The sequence below is a fragment of the Cervus elaphus genome, chromosome 5, assembly GCF_910594005.1.
Source record: "Cervus elaphus chromosome 5, mCerEla1.1, whole genome shotgun sequence".
Classification (NCBI taxonomy): Eukaryota; Metazoa; Chordata; class Mammalia; order Artiodactyla; family Cervidae; genus Cervus; species Cervus elaphus.
The window spans coordinates 93673597-93694522 of record NC_057819.1 but is presented as its reverse complement, the minus strand read 5'-3'; the positions used below and the strand labels follow the sequence as shown (position 1 = coordinate 93694522).

The following is a 20926-nucleotide window of genomic DNA, read 5'->3' as shown; positions in this document are numbered from 1 at the left end:
GCTTTCCATTTTCTATCTTCCTTTTCTGTCTTTTCCTGTTCTGTTCCATCCTCTCACCAAAGTTGGAGAACTTGCAGAAAGAACTGGGAGTACGTATACTCTGTAGTCCATGTGAACACATTCTGTAATACTATTTCCTTCCATTTCGCTGGTGAAACAAGCAAGATTAGGATTTTCTCTAAGGGAAGGTAATCGATTTAACTAAAATTAAATATTGTGTGTTAAAGTTTAAAAAGTGCTTTCATAATTAACATTTGATTCAAACAATTACACTTTTGAGGTAGCACCCCCTCACACACATTTTATATCAGTAGATCAGAAAAGTAAGCTTCAGAGAGCTTGAGAGATTTTTTTCAAGGTCAGCCAGCTGGTAAGTGAGATTCCAGTCCATCCCTTCTCATGTGGTGCTTCCTCACTGCTTCATTCTGCCTCTGCAGTTCTGCAAGGCCAAGGGTTAGGTGACAGAGTAACTTACTTTCTCAAAATTCATCTGATTTACAGAATTTCCTGCCAGTTTTCCAAAAGTAATTGCTGGGATATAATCATTAATATTTGCAACAAGTTTTTACTTCCTTTTATTGCCTATAACCCTTTGAAGTAATATTTTTGCATCATTTTAAAGGAAAGACATTGACGTTCAAAGAGATTAAATGACTTGTTCAGGTTTTTGTAACTAATAAACGCAAGAGCAGTGACTAACGTCCAACTCCTCATTATATCTCATGCTTTTTTACTGTGCTGTATTTGCCTCTGATTTATTTTGTATCTCCACTTGGTAAATACCTGTTCATTCGTGTATTGATGACCTACAATGTTCTAGGCACTGGGAATGATCCAAAAAGACTTGACTCTCAGCTCTTAGAACTTACATTCCAGAATGTAAATAAACTATTGTAAATAATCAGCTTATCTTACAGCTATAAAGAAAAAGTAAAGGAAAACAAAAAATGAAAAGTAACTGGAAGGAGTGCTGCTTTAGAGAAAATGGTCAGTAAACTGATAAAATTTTTGAGCCGCAAATTCAAGGGTAGACATTTGGTATAAATAAATAAAATCATTTCTTAAGTATGACAGGCAATATAAATAAACAATGTGAGGCAACTGTATTTATGGACATAGTAGGAACAGATACAGATTGTTAAATAAACATTAGCCTTCATGGTAGTTATACCTTGCCTTTAATCCTCTCTCCCATGTAGCATGGATTCTAAAATCATAAGATCAAAAAAACTCTAAATCTGGTCATTTCCTTCATGCTGAGTCACTAGCACATAAAGTAATGTTTAATGTATTAGTGATGTTGGATTGTTCACGCTGTTAGAATACAAGGACTGTAATGGCATGCTGCATGAAGTGGCATGCTGCATGAAATGGCATGCTCTGGGTAGCTATTAAAAAATTCCAGAGTATCCAGCAGGTTTAGGAAATGCAAAACTTCACTGGTCAGATTTGACTTTAATGAATTTCAAAATCTTGTCCAAAATCTTCTGTTGTGCTGAAATCCTTTTATATGTGGTACTGCAGGGCTTCAGTAGGTAAACTTCAGCCTAATGCTTGGGAATCTTTGTGATGTAAGCAAGTTGATTGGAGAGGAATTTCCAGAGGCGAGCAGGCAGCGTTGTGGGGCAGGTAAGAGGGTCTTTGCATAGGATTCGCCCGTTGTGTGCTTTAGAATGGCAGGAGTCCAAAGTACTATATTAGTTGAAGACCCTTAGAAAGTCCCAGCCTTATCTATTCATGTAGGTTTCCTCTGGCTTCAAAGTTAAATCCAAGTACCAGTCATTCAGTGTTTGCCTCTTGTTAAAGCTGAGTTGTTATCTGCGAAAACATGACAGGGTGGGAGGTGGGTACTGTTGATTTCCAATTGCCCATCTCTTCAGGGCAACTATTAATAAAGTTTCCTTTAATCCAGACTTTTAGACTAAGTTCATGAATACAATGAAATCACTTGAAAAAGTGGGTCTGTAGATCAATGATTAGTACATTTATTTCTCTGCAGGAAAAAGCCATAGTTTTCACTAAATCCTCAAAGGAATGTAATGACCTTGCCCTCACCCCAAATTAAGAATCTGGAATAGACTGTTGTAGGCATTTGACTTAGAAATTAAGTAAGGTGTTTTTAAGCTATTTAACCTTACCAGTGAGATTCATTTATCCATTTTTAAACACTCACTCAATGATTTTCCCACAGTGAAAGATTTTGACCTACCATTTTCTCTCTATTGAGGATTATGCAGCCTTTTGAATTCTCTCTCTCTGATAATCTTGGAATAGATATTCTAAGAATGGTGTTTGCTTAACTTGGAATATTGCTGTAAAGCCTGAATCTTTGTATTCTTCAGCAAATAGTCACAACCTATTTGGTGAGTGAAAAGAGAGGCCATAATGGTATACAGTATTTCTGGTGCTTTGCACTCTATCTAGGAAGGCAGAAATGACTTAAAGTTGTTGCTTTGAAGGAAAAATTGTCAGAAGAATTAGGAGAATTTCTAAATACATTTAATCCAGATACTTATTAAATTATAAAGAGCTCATTGAGAGGTTTGAGGACCGCTGCCCTAGGCTTAGATATTTAGTGGAATGAGTGTGCTGTTTGCGTTGTGTTCTGAGGGTCAAGAATTCGCCAACCCATTAAACCATTCTTTGCTATTAATGCCAGTTTCCGCAGCCTACAATGTATAGATATGAATTCTTAGAACTGAGCAATCAAATGTTATGTGGCATTTTTGCTTTTTTGCCATCTCAAGCTATTTATTTATTTAGGCCCTAATCCAGTGCATCTTTGCTGTGCCCAAAAAAAAAAAAAAAAAAATCTGCATTTTGTATGTAAAGTCATGGGAAAACTCAGATCAGTTTCTCTCAGAAATCAAACACCCTTTAGAAATGAAACTATTTATTTAAATCTTAGTATTTTTTTCCTCCAAAAGGATTATTTCAGTGTCAGATGAGAATATTTAAATGCAGTTGTTTTTCATTGAGTAGGATTTTAATGCAGAGGAAACAAGAGTGGAGTTTTTTCATAATTCACCCTATTTAAAATATTAAATATGTATCTTATGTTGCTTTTAGTTTAGCAGTATATACTGGAAAATGAATATATAAATATGGTATATAAGCTGTATGTTTTCTCTTCTCTTAACTGACTGTTCTTTAAATATGTCACTGTAGAAATGTTCAAATGTGTATGAAGAGAAAAAGCATTCTAAATGTTGCCTTTTTAGCATTGACCATGAATCTGGAAAAAAAAGTAGGCCTCTTCAGTGACACTAAAAACTTTGGGAAAACATCCACCATCTGCTTATCTTTCCTGCAGTGGAAATGTTCATAATTGCAATGTGCAGTTGCCTTTGAATGAAAATAAATAGATTTGTATTTGTTATACTTACATTTCAGAAGCATGTTTACTGAATTCTTTAAATGTATTTAATTTTTTTCCCTGACAGTTGGGGAGGCACCAAAAACATCTGATTGTTATTAGGGTCTTCTTAGCTTTCTCTCAAGGGCAATTGTGTTTTTCTTTAAGATATTTTCCTGAGGCTTTTTGTTTTGATTCCAGGTTTTGAGTCCCCTTATAGAATATGTCCACCCAAGCAGATTCCTCTGTTACCTGTATTACCATGTCCCTGACACAGTTCAAAACCATCTTTATTATAAAATCCCTGTTCCATAAGCTTTTTCTTTTTAAATACACAAGTCAGTTTTGTCCCCATTTGGTTCTTTCTTTGCTGGGTGATGGTCTAAGAGGCTGTCAGCTAGACCCTGCTGGAGGACTATACCAGGCAGACCCTGGTTTTTTTGACACCAGGGAATTCCCAAGTTGAAACCTATTTGTTCCAGTTCCCAGGAGATCAAACAGCTGAATATTTTACCCTGTTGACCTAGACAGCTCTTTGGCTAAGGCATGGTAACCAGTCCTGGCTAGTGAGTTACCTTTGCTTTAGTCGTGACTGTGGTAAAGTTATGTATGGTAGAGATTGTTCTATGCATACTAGAGGTTATACTTCTGTTCACAGTGAAATAAAATTGAGCATTGGTTGTTCTGTTGGTTTCCAAGGAATGCATGCATCAATACAGGGTTGTTTTTGTGTGTGTCTTTCCCCCTCAGCTGAGGAAATAACCCCACTGTTGTGACCCTAAGCCTAGGACTGAGTCTCCTATCTTTAGTGGGGCATGCATACCTTGTCTAAATATAGCGAGGTGTGTACTTGGCTGATATGGAAAGAGACAGTAGAATGACCTTAGCTGGTCTTCATTACTAGTGTTACAATTATATTTAAAGAAACAGAACTATTCTGGTTCTGCCTATAGGTAAAGATACTTTTTCCAGCTGCTTAGCTTCCTTGGGTAAAAAGTTTTATGCACTAAACCAAAAAATTTGTTTTAAAAGCTAAAGTGAATCACTTCAGAAAGAAACCAGGAGTTCATTCCATATGAAAACATGCCTAAGGGGCAGTTTCCTTTTTCTATTTCATTGACCGAAACTTAACGTTTCTTCAGAGTTTCAAAGATAAAGCCTAAGCTTCATGTACTTTAGGATAATAACTTGTCTTTATATAATTCTGACACTTGTTAACTTTCTAGAAACCTTGCACAAACTTTCTGTCAACGAATGACGAAAGTTTGTGCATCTTTTCATGCTTTTCTTTTTTAATTGATCAACACTCGAGTAGGGGAGGGATGGGATTCCATTTGCAGAAAAATTTCCCAGTGGAAGCAGGAATCCAGTGAACAGATTAACTATTTGGTTACTAAGGAGGAGAAGCCTATAGGATTTAACATCATTTAATGTGCTATGTGACCTAACCTTTTAGGGGAATTCTTTGAGAGTTACTTCTGCTATGAAAAACCTAGTTGGTATTTTTGACTGATTAATACGATAAAAATAAAGTGATCTCCTCTTGAGCTAATGAAATCCTTTTACAGTTGCTAGTGGTAATCTCCTAAAGTTACAAACTTTAAGAGTTTATAATGCTGTTTGAGAAAAATGAAATATGATTGCCTCACGTCATATTATACAATTCAGTGGTGACAGAGCAAGAACTCTAGGTCACCTGTGAGTCCCTTGTTTTTTCCTCCTCTCTACCTTTACATGTTTCCAATACAGCAGGTGAGATACTAACCTTCTCTTTTATAAGTAGAGAATCTGCCTAAAGTGCTAAAACTGACTCAGTGGCACCGAACCAGGTGTAGAGTGAGATTAGAAAATCCTGGTCAGCTGAGTCCTGGCCAAGTGTGCCCCTGCTGCCTCCTCCAAGTCAATGAAAATATGACCTGAGAACTGGAAATCTGTTTGTAGAAAGGTTTGATACAGCCACCTCATCACAATTTTTTTTATCATCGTTTACTCTGATACCTTGTTTAGTGTTATGATCCCACTTATAGAAGAGAAATAAGAAACAAAGTTAGCTGGCTGTTACAACATGGCAGCTTTACTGTGATTTAGGTATATTTCCCGGGTTTACTCTGATCCCTTACTCTGGATAGTCTGTGGTTCAGCTTTAATACAAATTCTTTTTAAGTTCTTCAGAGCTATGTTTTACACAGCTATTGGTTTTAGAGATGAGGAGATTAATTATCTGTGAGAGCTGTCTTCTCATAGATTGTCTTTAATAATGGCTAACTTAATTTAACTGAGCGCCAGAGATTTAGTATTACTGGCCTAGCAGTTCTTCACTGATATCCTGTTCTAATGTAAGACAGATGAATTTGTAAAATTCACTTGCCTTCTCTTGATTGAAGTCAGCTTCTGGTTTCTGATTCATTTTTTGCTTGTTATATTATGTGCAGACAGTTAACCTTGCTTTCTTTATGATCGGTTGAAAATGGTGGTTTTAGAACTTAGTTGCATTATCTTCCGTTTAACTTGACCCCTGACGATATCATCAGTATATTGTCATATCCGTTGAGTAGGGGATTAGGAAGGAGGGAAGTCTTTTGTGTAAAAGCATTCTCCTCAGCTGTTCTTCCTTGATGCCGGAAGTTTGGTGCCTGGCAGGAAATGATATAGACATGCATGATAACAAAGTGACGTGAGGAAGAATTGCCTGTAAGTTTCCCTGGCTTGTGTAGGATGATGGCCTGTCAGCTGGCAGATAGGTTAAGGCAAATTGATCTCCAAATCTGAGGATTAACAAAGTAAAACAAGAGAAAGTTGAGATAGTAAAGAAAAAGAAAAACCTGTTTTGAGAAAAGTTTGGACAGAAGCAGGTGGTGTAAAAGTTAATATCCATGTAAATAAGACTTTTTTTTTTTTTCCCCCCTCCTGGGTGAGAGTCTGTAAAGCAATGAGATTTGTTAAAGGAAAGGGTCTGTCTGAAGAATCAGGAGGTGCAAAAGAAAAAGATATTCTTGGATTGCAAGGAATTGGCACATATCAAATCTTTCTTTTTTAGACTTTCTTACAATTTAAGTTTTAAGTAAAATTTCCATCTGTACCAAAAAATAAACTAGACAAATATCCCCAAGATATCCATCTTCTCTTCATTCCCGTTAGCTCACTGATTGACTACCTTGTCTCCTTCTTGTGTGGAACACTAAAGTAACATCTGTTTCCCTGTTTCTGAGTTTCAACCGCTTCCAGTCCATTCTCCATGCTGTAGTTAGAAGAATCTTTCTGGTAATGCAAATTTGTATCTCTATCATCCTCAGGGTTAAAGTCCAAATTCTTTGGCAAGTCATGTAAGACCTTTTCAACCTATGACCTACTTACCTCTGTCCATATTTACTACAACCCTGCCTCTTATTCTTCCACCCTATAGTAAGATTATATGAGCAGTTTGGGTAGCTTTAGCCAAACAAGTTTATGTAAGCCTGCAGATTATCAGCCCCACTGCCATGGCAGCAGTAAAGGGAGCTCACTTAGGACTTAGAAGAGGCTACTGTGCCTGAAGAAGAAGTTTCTAAAATCTTTCGTAGTGAACTCACTCAGAAGTCAGATGCAGGATGGTAACCCATCCAGCACACTCAACTTCTCAGAAAAGGGAAGTTCAAGACAGAACACCAGCTAGAACTTTGTAAGAACTCTGCAAGTTGAAAGTTCTGTGAATAGACGTTCCCTTCTTTGCGTCAGGAGTGATGCAAGGCTGCAAAGAAGAACACTCACACAGCCTGTGTACACACAGACACCAGAGAAGAGGTTTTGTTTTTGTTTTTTAAGTTTTTAATTGGAGGATAATTGCTTTAAAGTGTTGCGTTAGTTTCTACTGTACAACAATGTGAACCGGCTGTAAAAATACATATATACCCTTCCTATTGAGCCTCCCACCCGATCCCACCCCTCTAGGTCACCACAAAGCATGGAGCTGAGCTTCCTGTGTTACACGGCAGCTTCCTGCTAGCTCTCATTTTATACATGGTAGTGCATGTGTGTTGGGCTTCCCAGGTGACTGAGTGGTAAAGAATCCGCCTGCACATGCAAGAGAGACGGGACGTGGGTCAGTCCCCAGGTCGGAGAGATCCCCTGGAGGATAAAACGGCAACCTGCTCCAGTACATTCTTGCCTGGGGAGTTCCATGGACAGAGGAGCCTGGCGGGCTGCAGGCCATGAGGTTGCCAAGAGTTGGACACAGCTGAGTATGCACACACCTCGTGCATGTGTGTCAGTGCTACTCAGAGGTCTTACAGTGAGGGACTTTCATACTTCACTAGCCCTCAAAGTGTGCATGAGTCTTTAGCATCATTTCCGTTGTCATTTTCAGATCACCTTTGTTAAATACTCCGTACATAGTATTAGACTGGGCACTATATGAAGCAGTGTGCATGAACTTTCACTGCCTTACACACGAAAAAAGCCCAGAGTGTAGACCTAGGAATATACATCTCATTAAACAGAAACAAAGTTTAACAATACACCAAAGCAAGGCAGTGGAACAAATGAACAATTGTGTTATCTTTGCCTTTACATGAATTTTTCTGTACATGATAAGCATTTTTATTTGGAATTGAAACAAGAAGGGAGGGGTAGGGCAGCTTGCTTCCCACTCAGATTTTTATACCGTAGGTTGTGCCCTCTCTCTTCTACCATAGAGATAGAAGTTCTCTCTGCAAAGAAATAGCAGTGCTGCTGACAAAGAACCTCGATCACTTGAAATGGACAGAAGGGCAGCTTGGGTCATCCTTGTTTGCCTAGCAAACATTGCTGATGGCAAAACCTTTGGGGCAGAGAGGTGGCTCATAAATGAGGAACTTATCTAAAAAGCTGCGGCTTTCTCAGCCTTGAGGGTACTAATTGTTGGTTTCATCACAGCTCACTTTCTCTCAAGCCCCACCCATCACTTCAGAGAAATTGTTGATGACAGCTTGACTTTTTCAAAGTCTCGTACAGTGGTAGATGTCTCTGAAAACACAGCTTACGCAAAACATCTGTGTGCTTGACTGTGTTCCCACGGTGTGTTTTCCTGTACTGCCCTCTCCCCTCCCTTTTGGGGTCCTTTTTTAAAATTAAAAACACAGGATAAGAATCATTAAAAAGATATTTGCAAAAAGAAATTGCCACATCAAAGCCACCATTCTTACAAATAACCATTTTCACTCCTGCCATGTTACCTTCCCATTCTTTACATGTATAGCTTTTTGCCTGGTTACATCCTTTTTCTTAAGCTGAAGTTCAGATACTTGGTCATTCAGCCACTTCCCTGTTTTCTTCCCCCTGATCCCAGCATCATCTTTTGGTTTTTGGTCTTGAGTTACCAAAAGGGCATTGCAAATTACCAGCATTTTGTCAGTGAGTCCTAGTTCTCTTATTTTCCTTTCCTAGATCCTAGTAGTTTTTAAAATGTGGCTAAGATCCAACTTTTATCTTTAAAAGTGAGATATATATGTATAGGCTTTTTAATTTTCTTAACGTCTAAAAACTGCTGTTTTAAAGTATATTGATTTTCAAGGCACATTGCTGTGCCCACCCCATGGCAGCCTGAAGTAGGAAAAAAACATATCTACAAACTAGAAATAACTGATTTGCTGCATTAAATATATTTATTAAAATGTTAAGGTAAGCATGTAAAAATAGAAAATATATTCTTTACCATGGTAGTTGAGAAGAAAGGAAATATACAAGAAAAGCAAAAACTGAGTAAATAAAAGAACAAGTTAGTCCATATATCAGTATTTATCGTAGATATAAATAAACATGTAAATTCATGTGTGCTAAGTCATGTCTGATTCTTTGTGACCCTTTGGACTGTAACCCACCAGGATCAATTCATACAGCCCCCATAAAAGGAAAAAAAAATCTGCACCTTTAAGAATACCTTCAGAGACTTCCCTAGTGGTCCAGTGGCTAAGACTCTGTGCTCCCAGTGCAGGGGGCCCAGGTTCAATCCCTGGTCAGGGAACTAGATCCCACATGCCACAGGTAAGACCCAGCACAGCCAAATAAATAAATAAAAATTAGTTAATTAATTACACTTTTTTTAGAAAGAAAACTTAAAAAAAAAAGGTACCTTCAGCCACCTTTCTGTTAGACATGCTGTGGTCTCCTGTGCTTAGATATTTAAAGGGTAGCCCTCTATGGTATGTAGGGTCCCCTCAGGACTGAAAAAGTCCGCAAGACTTACATACAGCCTTGCTAGCTATCTGTTGCCATGAGGGAAGATAAAAGGATTGCGGCTTTCCTTCCAATCACTGTGCAAAAGAGAATTGCCCCGGCAGTTAAAAATCGTTTCCTTTTGTTCCTTATGTTTTCCTGTGTCCTGAGTTGCATCTTGGGGTAGTTCTAGGACCTAACTCAGCCAGTACCTTAAAATATCTAGGTAGCTGGTATAGGATTGTTCCTATATTGGAGCAGGTATGTGATGATTTATCATTTTTCCCTCCAGCACATTTAAACACATGTGAAATTTAAATTTACTCTTGGATCATTTTGATTTAAATATTTTCCTCTTTTTCCAAATCCAAATATTTGGGATTCTCATTGCTTCATGTTGCACACTGGAGTATTGCAGAATACCACTGTGTGATCTCTTGGTCTCTTGGTGTCATTCAATGTTTGCCTCTTGTTAAAGCTGAGTTGTTATCTGCGAAAAGATGACAGGGTGGGAGGTGGGTACTGTTGATTTCCAATTGCCCATCTCTTCAGGACAACAGCATTCCTCCTGTATTTCATTGTGCATGCCAGGAGGCTCTGTAATGTGCATTAAAACAGATACAAATATAATAAAAGGATTTGCCCAAGGACTTTAAAAAGTCAGACAGTACAGTGGATAGTAAAGCAAACCAGGGAGAAGATTTAAAAGAGAGTCAGCATACTTGTGACATGCCTTTCTCTATTTCTCTTTATTTGATAGTTCAGTCAGTATCTTTATTTGATCAGTATCTTTGAGGGACTTTTAAGAGTACCTGCTGGGTGTTCCCTGGTAGTCCAGTGATCAAGACTCTAGGCTTCCACTGCAGGGGGTGCAGGTTCAATCCCTGATCGGGGAACTAAGATCCTTCATGCCACGTGGCACAGTTCCCCTCCCCAAAAAAGAGTGTCTGTTGGCAAATTATTTAATTTTCTTTGCCTAAGTTAGAGAACTATAGAAGAACTGGTTAGACAAGCAAGATGATAGACTTCTTTTACAGACTGGGTTAAATTTTTTGGCCGGTGAATTTTGAGAATTACTTGTAAGGTTGCAGTAAAGTAGCACAGAACTTACCTAATTTAAAACCAAAACATAAAACCTTGGTTTTCTGATAATTTGAGTTACTTCTTGGAACCCTGCCGGTACCTTGGTAGGTAGGCTGCCGTGGGATTGAATTGTACAAAACAGGCAAAGAAAGAACACTCTAGACTGCTAAAGATGCCATGGAGTAGAGTTTCAAAACACAAAGCAAAACAACATAACTTGGAAACAGGCCAAAATTTGACCCCTGCTTTGTCATGCTGATTGTGTAATTGGTAAGCTTAGGGAAGTTATCCTCCAAACCTTTCTTTCTTCTGTGAAATGGGAAGAATAACTTCTATTCATGGAGTTATTGCGAGATAGTGATTGTCAAGTGCCAGGCACTGTGCCCAGCACAGGCTGGGAACTCAGTAAATGCTCATCACAGCATCTTTAAGTTTACTTCATAGTACACTCAGAGCCAGCACCAAACTACTTCCACCAACTTCTACTTCCATCACATAACTCCCAAACAGAACATTTTGATGGACATGCCATCATACCTGATTCCAAGTTTTCACCAAAAAAAGTTTGTGAAATAATGGCCAAGTTGTTCCCATTATCATCAACAAATAATAGCTATTCAGTAGATGGTAAAGAATCTGCCTGGAATTCAGGAGACCTGGGTTTGATCCTTGGGTTGGGAAGATCCCCTGGAGAAGGGAATGGCTACCCACAACAGTATTCTTGCCTGGAGAGTTCCATGGACAGAGGGGCCTGGCGGGTTGCAGTCCATGGGGTCGCAAAGAGTCAGACCTGGCTGAGTGACTGACATTTTTTTAGACAGCCAGTGGTTCTGGTCTGAGGCTTTGGTGATAAATCTGAGCTAGCGAACCAATTTGGGAGGTGCGGTACCCAGCGATTGGGTACCGATTTTTGGCTCCCAGTATTTGCATCCTGTATAGTTGCCTCCAACGTTAAATAGGAGTGATCTATATAACTAATAGGATATTGCAGAAATTATGGTGTGTCACTTCCAGGGTTAAGTCATGAATCACTGCACTTCTGCCTTGGTCCCCTTGGGATCACTTACAGGGGAAAGACAGCTGCCATGTCATAAGGTCACTCAAGCAGACCATAGCATGGCAGAGAATTGAGGCCTCCTGTCAATATCCATATAAGGGAGCAGTCTTGGAAGCAGATCTTCCCACCTCCAGACTAGGCTTCAGTTGACTGCCTTCTCACAAGAAACCCTGAACCAGAACCACCCCAGCTGGTGTGCTCCTGGATTCTTTTTTTTTCTCTTAAGATTTATGTATTTTATTTTTTGGCTGCGCTAGGTCTTCATTGCTACACTTGGGCTTTCTCTAGTTGCAGCCAGTGGGGGCTTCTTTTTGTTGCGGTGCACCAGCTTCTCATTGCGGTGGCTTCTCTTGATGTGGAGTACAGGCTCTATGAATGTGGCGTTCAGTAGTTGCAGCCTGTGGGCTCAGTAGTTCCGGCTCATGAGCTCTAGAGCACTGGCTCAGTAGTTGTGGCACACAGATTTAGTTGCTTCAAGGCCCGTGAGATCTTCCCGGACCAGGGTTGAACCAGTCTCCCTTGCATTGCAAGGCAGATTCTTAACCACTGGACCTAAATTAGGGAAGCCCTGCTCCTGGACTCAACCCACAGAAACTGTGTGAGATAATAAGTGGTTTTTGTTGCATTAGGCTTCCAAGTTTTAGGGTAATTTATTATCTATCAGTAAGATAACTAGTCAGGAGTCATCCTTTATAGGACAGGGTGGGCTGGAGAAGGCATCAGAAGAGTATATACAGAGCAGAAAGAGGAATGACAAGGAAATGATCAAAGATGACATATGTAAGAGGTTGGAAAAGACTAGGCGCCCACAAACGAAAAGCATAGTAGCAGTACTAAGTAAGTGAGACTACTAGGAGATAGAAGGCTGTCAGCAAAGTCAAATGATCAAGAAAGATGAGGACTGAACAGCGTCCATTGGATTTGACTAGCCAAAGATCTCCGTTGGAGTGCCTTGGAAGCTGAATCCCAGATGAAGTGGAGACGCTGAGACCTGTGTCCCTTGCCCTTCCCTTCTTCCACACGTCATTGACTCACCACACTTGAGTGCTGTTAACTTCCCTGCCATGGTCCAAACCAGCCAAGTACACGTCAGAGCCTTTGCATTTGCTGCTCCGTCTGCCTTTAATATTCTTTTCCTAAATAGCCACACGACTCCCTCCCTTACTTCCTACAGATCTCTGCTCAGATGTCACCTTATCAGAGAGACGTTCCCGAGCATACCTTAGCAGATACACACAGCAGCCCTCTCTGTTACTCCGCTCAGTTTTGCTCCGTAGCACTCACCATCATGTGAGTCCAAAGGGGCAGCCACTGCTCAGCTGTGGCCGGTTGTTCGTAGGTGTGAATGTGGACATAAGTGTTCAGATTTTCTGATCTTTCAGGAGAAGCTGGAAATTCTGATTTTTCAGTATAATTAGTTGTCAGTGAGTTTCAAAGCACTGTGATGGTCAGACGATCTGTCTGTTGTAAGAGAGGTGAGTCAGGTAGGGTAGGATATCTGGCAGAGGATCTCAAACTGGGATTCAGTGTCTCAGATGCCAAGAGGAATGAGTCTCTTTCAAAAAGGAGACTGTGATTTGCTTGTGCCTGTCAGGGCTCCAGGTGCTAAGTGAAAAGCAGAAACTTGTGTTAAGCTAAGACTAAAGGATTTTTGTCCTTCAGATCACTCAGGATATCACTGATGGGGAGGACTTTCAGAGGTGGATGGGGAGGACTTTCAGAGGTGGAAGAGAAGCAAGATGGCAGTAGGAAAAATGACTGCAATGGAAGAAAATGGAGATAGAAAGTAAAGATTCCTTTTTAAAGAATTTCAGTAATAAAGGAAGAGAACTTAGAAAGGAACGCAAGATCAAATAAGGGTTTTGTTTTAAGGATGTGAAAGAACAGACCTGAGCATGTTTCTGGGCTAAGAAGAAGTCTCTCAAGAGAGGGTGACCAACTGATACAACTAGGAGACAAGGGAATGGGGTCAAGGATGTTGGTGAAAAGGTTGACTTTTGACAGCTGGATGCGTCATCCTCTCAGGTCAGAGAAAGGAGATAAGTCTGCAGAGGAGGGAAATTAATTGGGAGAAATCACACCAGCTAGCCTCAATTTTCTTGATGGTGCAGAAGACTAGGTTAACTGGAGAGTTGAAGGAAGCAGGAGTTGCGATGGGACTTGAGGAGAGCAGGGAGGGTTTGGAGCAGGCAGGGGGAAGAAATTGGGGCGGGGGGGGGGGTCCTGTAGGTGTTAGTTAACACCTACAGCTGAGTCAACTCAGTGTTGCTGCTGTCATCTCTGACACCTCTGTCCGTGAGGCCATGGATGTGCCCTAGCATCCAGAGGCACGATTTCATAATCTCCTTAAGCATTTTTTTGGGGCTGCCTTTCATTTATTCAGTATATATTTATGCACATCTGCTTAGTGTCAGGTACCATGTTAGACGCTAAAGAAAGAATATTAAACAAGGCAGTTGTTCCTGCTCAAGGAGCTTGCTGCTTATACAGATAATCATAAATAAGTCTCATCAAAGAATACTATAATTTTAAGCTGTAGTATTATGAAAGGAACTCAGGAACAAAGAGAACAGATGGTAGGGAGACCTGTTAGGAAATAAGACACAGGACTAGGTTGGTTAGGGAAGGAAGAAAAGCCAAAAAGAGGGGGATGACTTGGAAAGAAATTGAGGAATCGAGGGGCTGGAGTCTCCACCAGGTTGAAGAGTGAGTGAACACATGAAGGTCACAAGAGAGGGGATTGCAATCAGTAAGTGGGAGTTTGATTTCTGAAATCAGCTCTGTAAAAATGAAGTGCCTTTGAAAGGGGTTCTGGGAATTAGAAGCTTAAATGGAGCCTAGGTGCCAGTCTTTGAAGATCAAGAGGAGGAGAGAGATTTGGGGACAAAGCTGTTGGGTGTTCATCTGTATGAACAGTGGAATCTCTTAAGATAGTTGTAGAAGCAGGGTGAAAAGAGAGAAGATTGAGCAAGGTAAGGAGTGAATTAGTGACAGTGACAAGGGTGTCAGAAGGTGACAGCAACAGAGAGTGGACGGTACCCTGAGCCTCACAAGAGGCTTTGTGTGCAAGTGAGAGAGAAATAGGCAGAAAGCAGGGGTTGACGTGTTGGCCAAGTGCTTAAAAGCCCAACTTGCATTCCTTCTGCAGGTGTGTTTTAAATACCTGGAAAAGCATTTGTTGAATCATGCAAATGAAATGATATTTCAAATGCTGAACAGTTTTTCTGAGTTAATCTCCTTTTGTTTTGTTTAATCCCACCATCTATTTTAAAATTTGGTGCGAGGCAATGTGGGTCATGTCTCTTGGGTGACCTGTGAGTACATCCAGCATGTTACATACTGAGAAAGAACCGTTAAGGTCATTTCGTTTTTGGTTCAGATAGCTTTTAAGCTTTACCTTTTTAAAAGAGAAGTATTTAAGTCTAGAGTTTTGGGCCACAGCACTGATAAGCTTTATTAATTCAACTTCTAACGGAAATGGGTTCCTTTGAGCTGAAGTGGTTTCTCCCCTCCTCCTCAGAGGACCTTTTGGAAACAAAACTCCCCCAACACTGTCAGTCATCAGAAGTGCCTGAAACCAACTCCTTTCATAGGCACCTAGGGGTTTTTTGTGGGGGGGTGGGGAGAGGGATGTTTGTTTTTATTTTTCTGAGCAGGGGTGGAGAGACTTTTGGCAGATGGCTCTTGGAAAGGAGGCTAAGACTTGCCAGAGTGGCTGCAAAGGGATAGAGATTGGAAGGCGGCAGTGGTGTCACGAGTCCTGGTCTCTGAATCCTAGCTCACACTCAGAAGTGTTTGGAGGCCAGAATGCTCAGTGTGAGTCCAGGAGTGGTGGCTGCCTGGAGCTGCTGGAGAGAGTGGCTGCTCTTCTCCACGTACTCAGAAATTAAAATGATTTTATGTGTGTGCTGGTCTCACAAAATGTGCTAAATTAGGCCCACCTACTCCCAGTTGGAGCCATGACTTGGACCCTCTCTGAGGGCCCTCACAGCTCTGACCTGTCATTATTTGGTAGTGCTTCAAAAATCCAAACCGACAGCTAAACACTTTAGATCCCTGGAATCCAGGAGGTCAAGTGTGTATGTGAGCAGACGGCATCTAGAAAGACACACCTTTGGTCTGAGAGAAGACTGCAGAGGAGCCCGGGCTAGGCAGGCAGCCACTGCTTTTCCCATGTCGACTTGCTTGCCCTCCTGCCTAGGCTTCATGGTCTTCCTTTATTCTTTTTTTCTTTTTTAAAGCAATGTTTGATATCCTACAAGCATACTAAAGGAAAAAGAAAGAAGAAGCAACTTTAAGAAACTACATGAAAGTGTTTGCCTCATAGGAGTATGCCTAAATATTTCCTTATTCAGACCTAAACTTTTGTCTTCAAGATACCATGAAAAATAGAGCCAGTATATCACACCAGGCTTTGCAGTGAAATCCTGCCTTTGTTCTCATTAGATAAACTGACCAGATGTGTTTTTAGCTGCTGGTTGCTTCAGATGATTAAGTCATCAAATGTGTCCTATTTTGGTAACCTCTAACTGAGGATAAAGGGTTACGGTTCTGCCCTGGGTTTCAGATGACTTGGACCTTCGTCTGTGCTCCACTGCTACCTAGCTGTGTGACTTCGGGCAAGTCATTGGAGTCTCTGAACTTCGGTTGATGTATCAGATTCTCTGTTGCAAGCTCAGAAATGAATATTAACTATCTTCAGCAAAATTTTTCTTAGAAGAGTGTCAGAGCTTACCTAATGGGTGGGAGGCTGGAAGACCAAACTTGGGAAATGGGCAGGAGCCAAGGACATTCAAGGAAAAGCCAGAGTAGGCATAGACTAGTCTATACCTTGTCACTCTCCCTGTGGTGAATGTGACCATCCCCCACTTTGCTTACTCACTTGGGTCGCCTGCCTGAGATTCAGAAGGCAGTTTCCAGCTGGACAGGCATAATCCACATGCCAGCGTCCTGCAAGGCCCCTTGCAGCTCCAGAGTTGGAAGGTCACCATGTCTAGGTACATTGAGGGAGATTCCCCAAAAGGTGACTAGGGTGACATTAGGCAGGAGAGCTCTCTATTACTGCTTGTCAGCCAGAAACCACAAATGGCAACTCAGATGTACCCCCATCTCTAGAAATGGGAAGGTTGAATTGTATGGCCAGTGGTAAAATTGTTAATCCTAGATTGTGTTTCTGTCTGGACGTTTCTGAGATGCACATGTTTGAGGCAAGAATGAAATAGTTACAATATCTTATCAGTAAATGAACATTCAAAATGATATAAGGAATATCGAGGGGGGCGTTCCCTCTAATTTATGATCTGTAGGAAAAGGACCAGGAATATTAGTCCTGATGGAATTTGTTCCTCAGCCTTGAACAAACATATCTTTTTTTTTCTTCTTAGATTGTAGAAAAGTAGGAAAGAGGGGTAAATAACTGCATCTGAAGGTATTTGTGCTGGGCATTGTGCAACAGAGTTTTAAGTGGAAGACTAGCTAAGACTAAAATAGTCTGGTGGTTGTAGTTAGTGAATAAGAACTGGAGCCATGAGCTTTTCTCCCCTTTGCCAGTGGTTGGTTTACTAATGTAATCCAGCCTCTGCTTGTCTGCTGATGGAGAAAAAAATCCTGCTGCTGCATTCACAGGCATGTGTCTGGGAGTTTATATGCGCTGGGTGGGGAGAAAGTTCCAGGTATCCATTGCTGTTCCAACATTGTCACTGGAACTTACCACCTGTATGTTTGGGATTGGGTTGGGGATCGTTTAATTACAGAGAATAGTGCATACAATGTTTGGGTTTGGGTTTTCTCTCATTGTAATTTCAGTTTCTTTAGGATTACAGAATCAAACTTTTCTTATTACCTGGAAGTTTGCTATTGACTTTTGTAGCTATGTTTCATCCATCAAGCAACAATGACTTTCCCTTCCTGTTTTTTTGATTTAGCCAGACTTTTTCAGTAGGTGCTAGTATTCGTAGCTCTGTAGTCGTTTGGCCTCTGGTATGATATTTGAAACTTTTATTATGAAATTACCTTCTCTGTGATGTGGTCACATTGATTGGGGACATGAATTCTTTTCCACTTAATGGGATTGACATGGCTGCCCTAGTACCTTGAATCTGAAAATCAGACACCTAAATAAGCAGAGAAAAGTTAATCAGGAAAGGGAGAGTGTTGTTACAAGAACGAAATGTATTTGATGGTTTTCTCATAAATGAGTATTCTTCAAGATAAAAATATAAAACAGTTCAGGAAAATTATGTGTATTTGAATTTCACATAAATGCCAACAGCTTACCTTGTGCAGTTATATTTTGTGCTTTCAGTATTACACAATAATTTACCTATGAGTTTTGGCTTCAGGCAGACATGCCAAGCAAACTCAAGAACTTGGCATTAGAAACATTATAAACGTGAAAATCCACTTTCTTCATTTTAATGTTAAAGTGAAAGCATTACACCCACTGTATGAAACTTGATTTCCCATAGTCAATGACTCATGTCATCTTGTGTGTTACATGCAGAACAGAATAATGTCTGTCAGACTCACATGTAGCAGTTTGCAGGTGTGTTGCTTTATTTTGCTTCCTTTGTTTTGCTTTATTTTGACCAGCCTTCCTGCTGGTCATGGTTGACCACCCTGGCCACATTCCTCAAAAATTTATTCTAATCTCAAAACAGTTAAGTGTTCTCTTCCCTTAGTTGACCTTCTCTACACTTTGCCGGAGTAGAAACTGCCAGTTCACAAATTTCATGCTTTGGAAAGTGCTTTTGATTGCGAGGGATTGGCACAGAGTGCTTCCCCGAATTATTTAAAGCAGAGGATTCGTTCCTCTGTTTTTGAGACTAAAAATGCTACCATCATGCCCAGTTCTTTTCTCTACTGTGCAGCCCATCTGGATTTATCTCTCAGCCAGATGTTCTTCATTCCCCTCAGTAGTCTTTCTGTTCATGGCCTTGGTCAGGGAACAAAAAAGGAATGAGCAGAGCTGAGATCTGAATGAATTTCTTTCCTTTGCTTTCACTTCTGTATCTGCTTTTAAAATCTGTTCTGTTGAAAAGCTTTGTAAGGGAAGACATCGCGTTTCATCTTCGGTAAACTGTATCATAAAACTAGAACAGCATAGTAAAGACTGATTCAGAGCATGAACTTTCAAATCAAACCTTGGTTTGAATCCTGGCTCAGAGGATTGCTAGCCAGCTATATGATCTTGGGCAGATAATTTACCATCTCTGAGCCCCTCAGTCTCTTATGTGTAAATTGAGAGTGAAAAATAGTACCCAAGTAACCTTGTTGTGAAGGTTAAATGAAATATTGTGCAGTGCTTAGCTCAGTGCCTGGCATACAGTTGGCATCTACTCAAGTTAGCTATTAGTAGCTCAGTTCATCTGTCAGTCAAGGGATGATTTTCCATTTGATGAGCAGGTGATCTTAGGGCAGGACACGAGTAGATGTTCTTCAGTTGTATCCCTGATAAAGACTGGAGAACTTCACTGTCACTGTGTTAGAAAGATGATCGTTGTCATTCTCTCATCAAGCAGCTAGTTACTCTCCGTCTTTAGATTCAGAGAGTGTTCTTTATCTTGTGTTTTCCTTAATATAGGAGTTAAGTCCTCTGGGGTTTGTGTTTAACTTGGGCATCTGTAATCATACACAGATGGCTCCATAGAGTTTACTGGAGGAGTCCTCTTCCTAGGCCAGACTCTAGAGAACTGGTCAGTTCAGAAAACGTAAAATAGTTTTCACCTACTCTTCTCGATTTTAGAGACCAACTCTGTGCTGATTGAATCTTCAGCCAGCTGCTTCAGAAAGATGAATATTTACATAAATGAGTCTCTTGTTACTCTAGCAAGATATACTCAGCCTTTACCATACACTGAAGTACATGTGATTAAATTTACATATTAGTTTCTTCATATGCAAATCAGGCATTTAATTTTCAAGTTGAAATTGATCTTCCTAAACTCTGGTGGTTTCGAATTTTGGTTTTTCTGTGCCACCATGCTGCCATCCCATCTTTGATAGCATTTATAGAGCTTTGGCTTTTTTCAGTGATGAGAAGGGTTTTTTGTAATTAGTCACACTTTCATTCCTGGTCCCTTGTGACCAACACTCTTGTCCCCTTTATGCCACTTTTGTGATCACTGGGGAGTCAAAATTTGAGACCACAGAGTAAAGACAGTTGATCATACCATCCAGAGTGCATCCGCCATGACACTCTGGGGGCCTACATTGCACCTACCAGGGCAGCTCCCAGCCCAGCGGGATCTGCTGTGCATTTTGTTGTATCAGAAAAGTTTATTGAGATTTGTATAAAAGACTTAAATAGAACAGCATCTTTTCCCTTATACCAATCATGACTTTGACTCCTGGTTTTTCTTTTATAATCAGGAATTTTCCAGGTAGCTTTGAGTTAACCAAGGACTCTTGTCCTCCACCCCAGCTCCCCCCTTGTGAAAGCACTACATACATTTTGAAGGCACTTAGATATACTTTAAAGCATATGCAACAAATGTATCTAAGAGCAGTATTCCAGAGCTCTAAAAACCAGGAAGTTCGTGTGTTTGTCAGAGAGAAAGTACCTTTGTCTCACAAAAGGAATGACTGAAATAAGCTCTCAACAAATATACTTCTTTAGTATTAGATGTAGAGACCACTTTGTGTACTAGAAACCAAAATGCCCCCAGCTGTAACTTGCCTGCTGATAGGTAGACTGGTTACCTTTATTTTTATAAAATATTTTCATTTAGTAAAGCAGACAGTTGCTGTGTTGGCAGAAGTGTGAATGTCATTTCCTGTCTGTGGTATACCCCACTCATCCTGTCACTTAGACATTTTGTTTTAGGTTGTTCCCGTAATGTGAGTGAAACAGAGTGACCCACAGCAGGGTGACATGTGCACACCACGAATGTAACAAGAGACAAAACTTGTGCAACAGACCACAAGAGCGCAATGCTTTATTTAAAGATGAAAACAAAACAAAGGCAGCCCCTCCCAGCCAGCGTGCAGAATTTTAAAGTGGCGTCTGTGGAGTCTTGTTTTTAGAAGACAAATTTGAATCTATTTGGCAAGTTACCTCAGAGGTTTATCAGCTTCACAACACAGATTAAAAGATAAAATGAAGTCAAGAACTGACATTATAAAGATGATTTAATTTCATGTGCCAATTATTTTCTTGTCAGACATTTGTATTTTACAGTCCAGTAATATGCCACATATTTTAAATTCTATAATAATTTTTTTTAACCTGTGAGATTACAGAATTTCTGTTTTCTTGTCCTAAA

At 40.3% G+C, this 20926-nt stretch overlaps 1 protein-coding gene across 6 annotated transcripts in view; it reads left to right on the top strand.

Moving 5' to 3' along the window:
* The window catches only part of SSH2 (slingshot protein phosphatase 2), a 229106-nt gene that overhangs the window by 144432 nt on the left and 63748 nt on the right, over positions 1-20926 (top strand). The window lies entirely within an intron of this gene.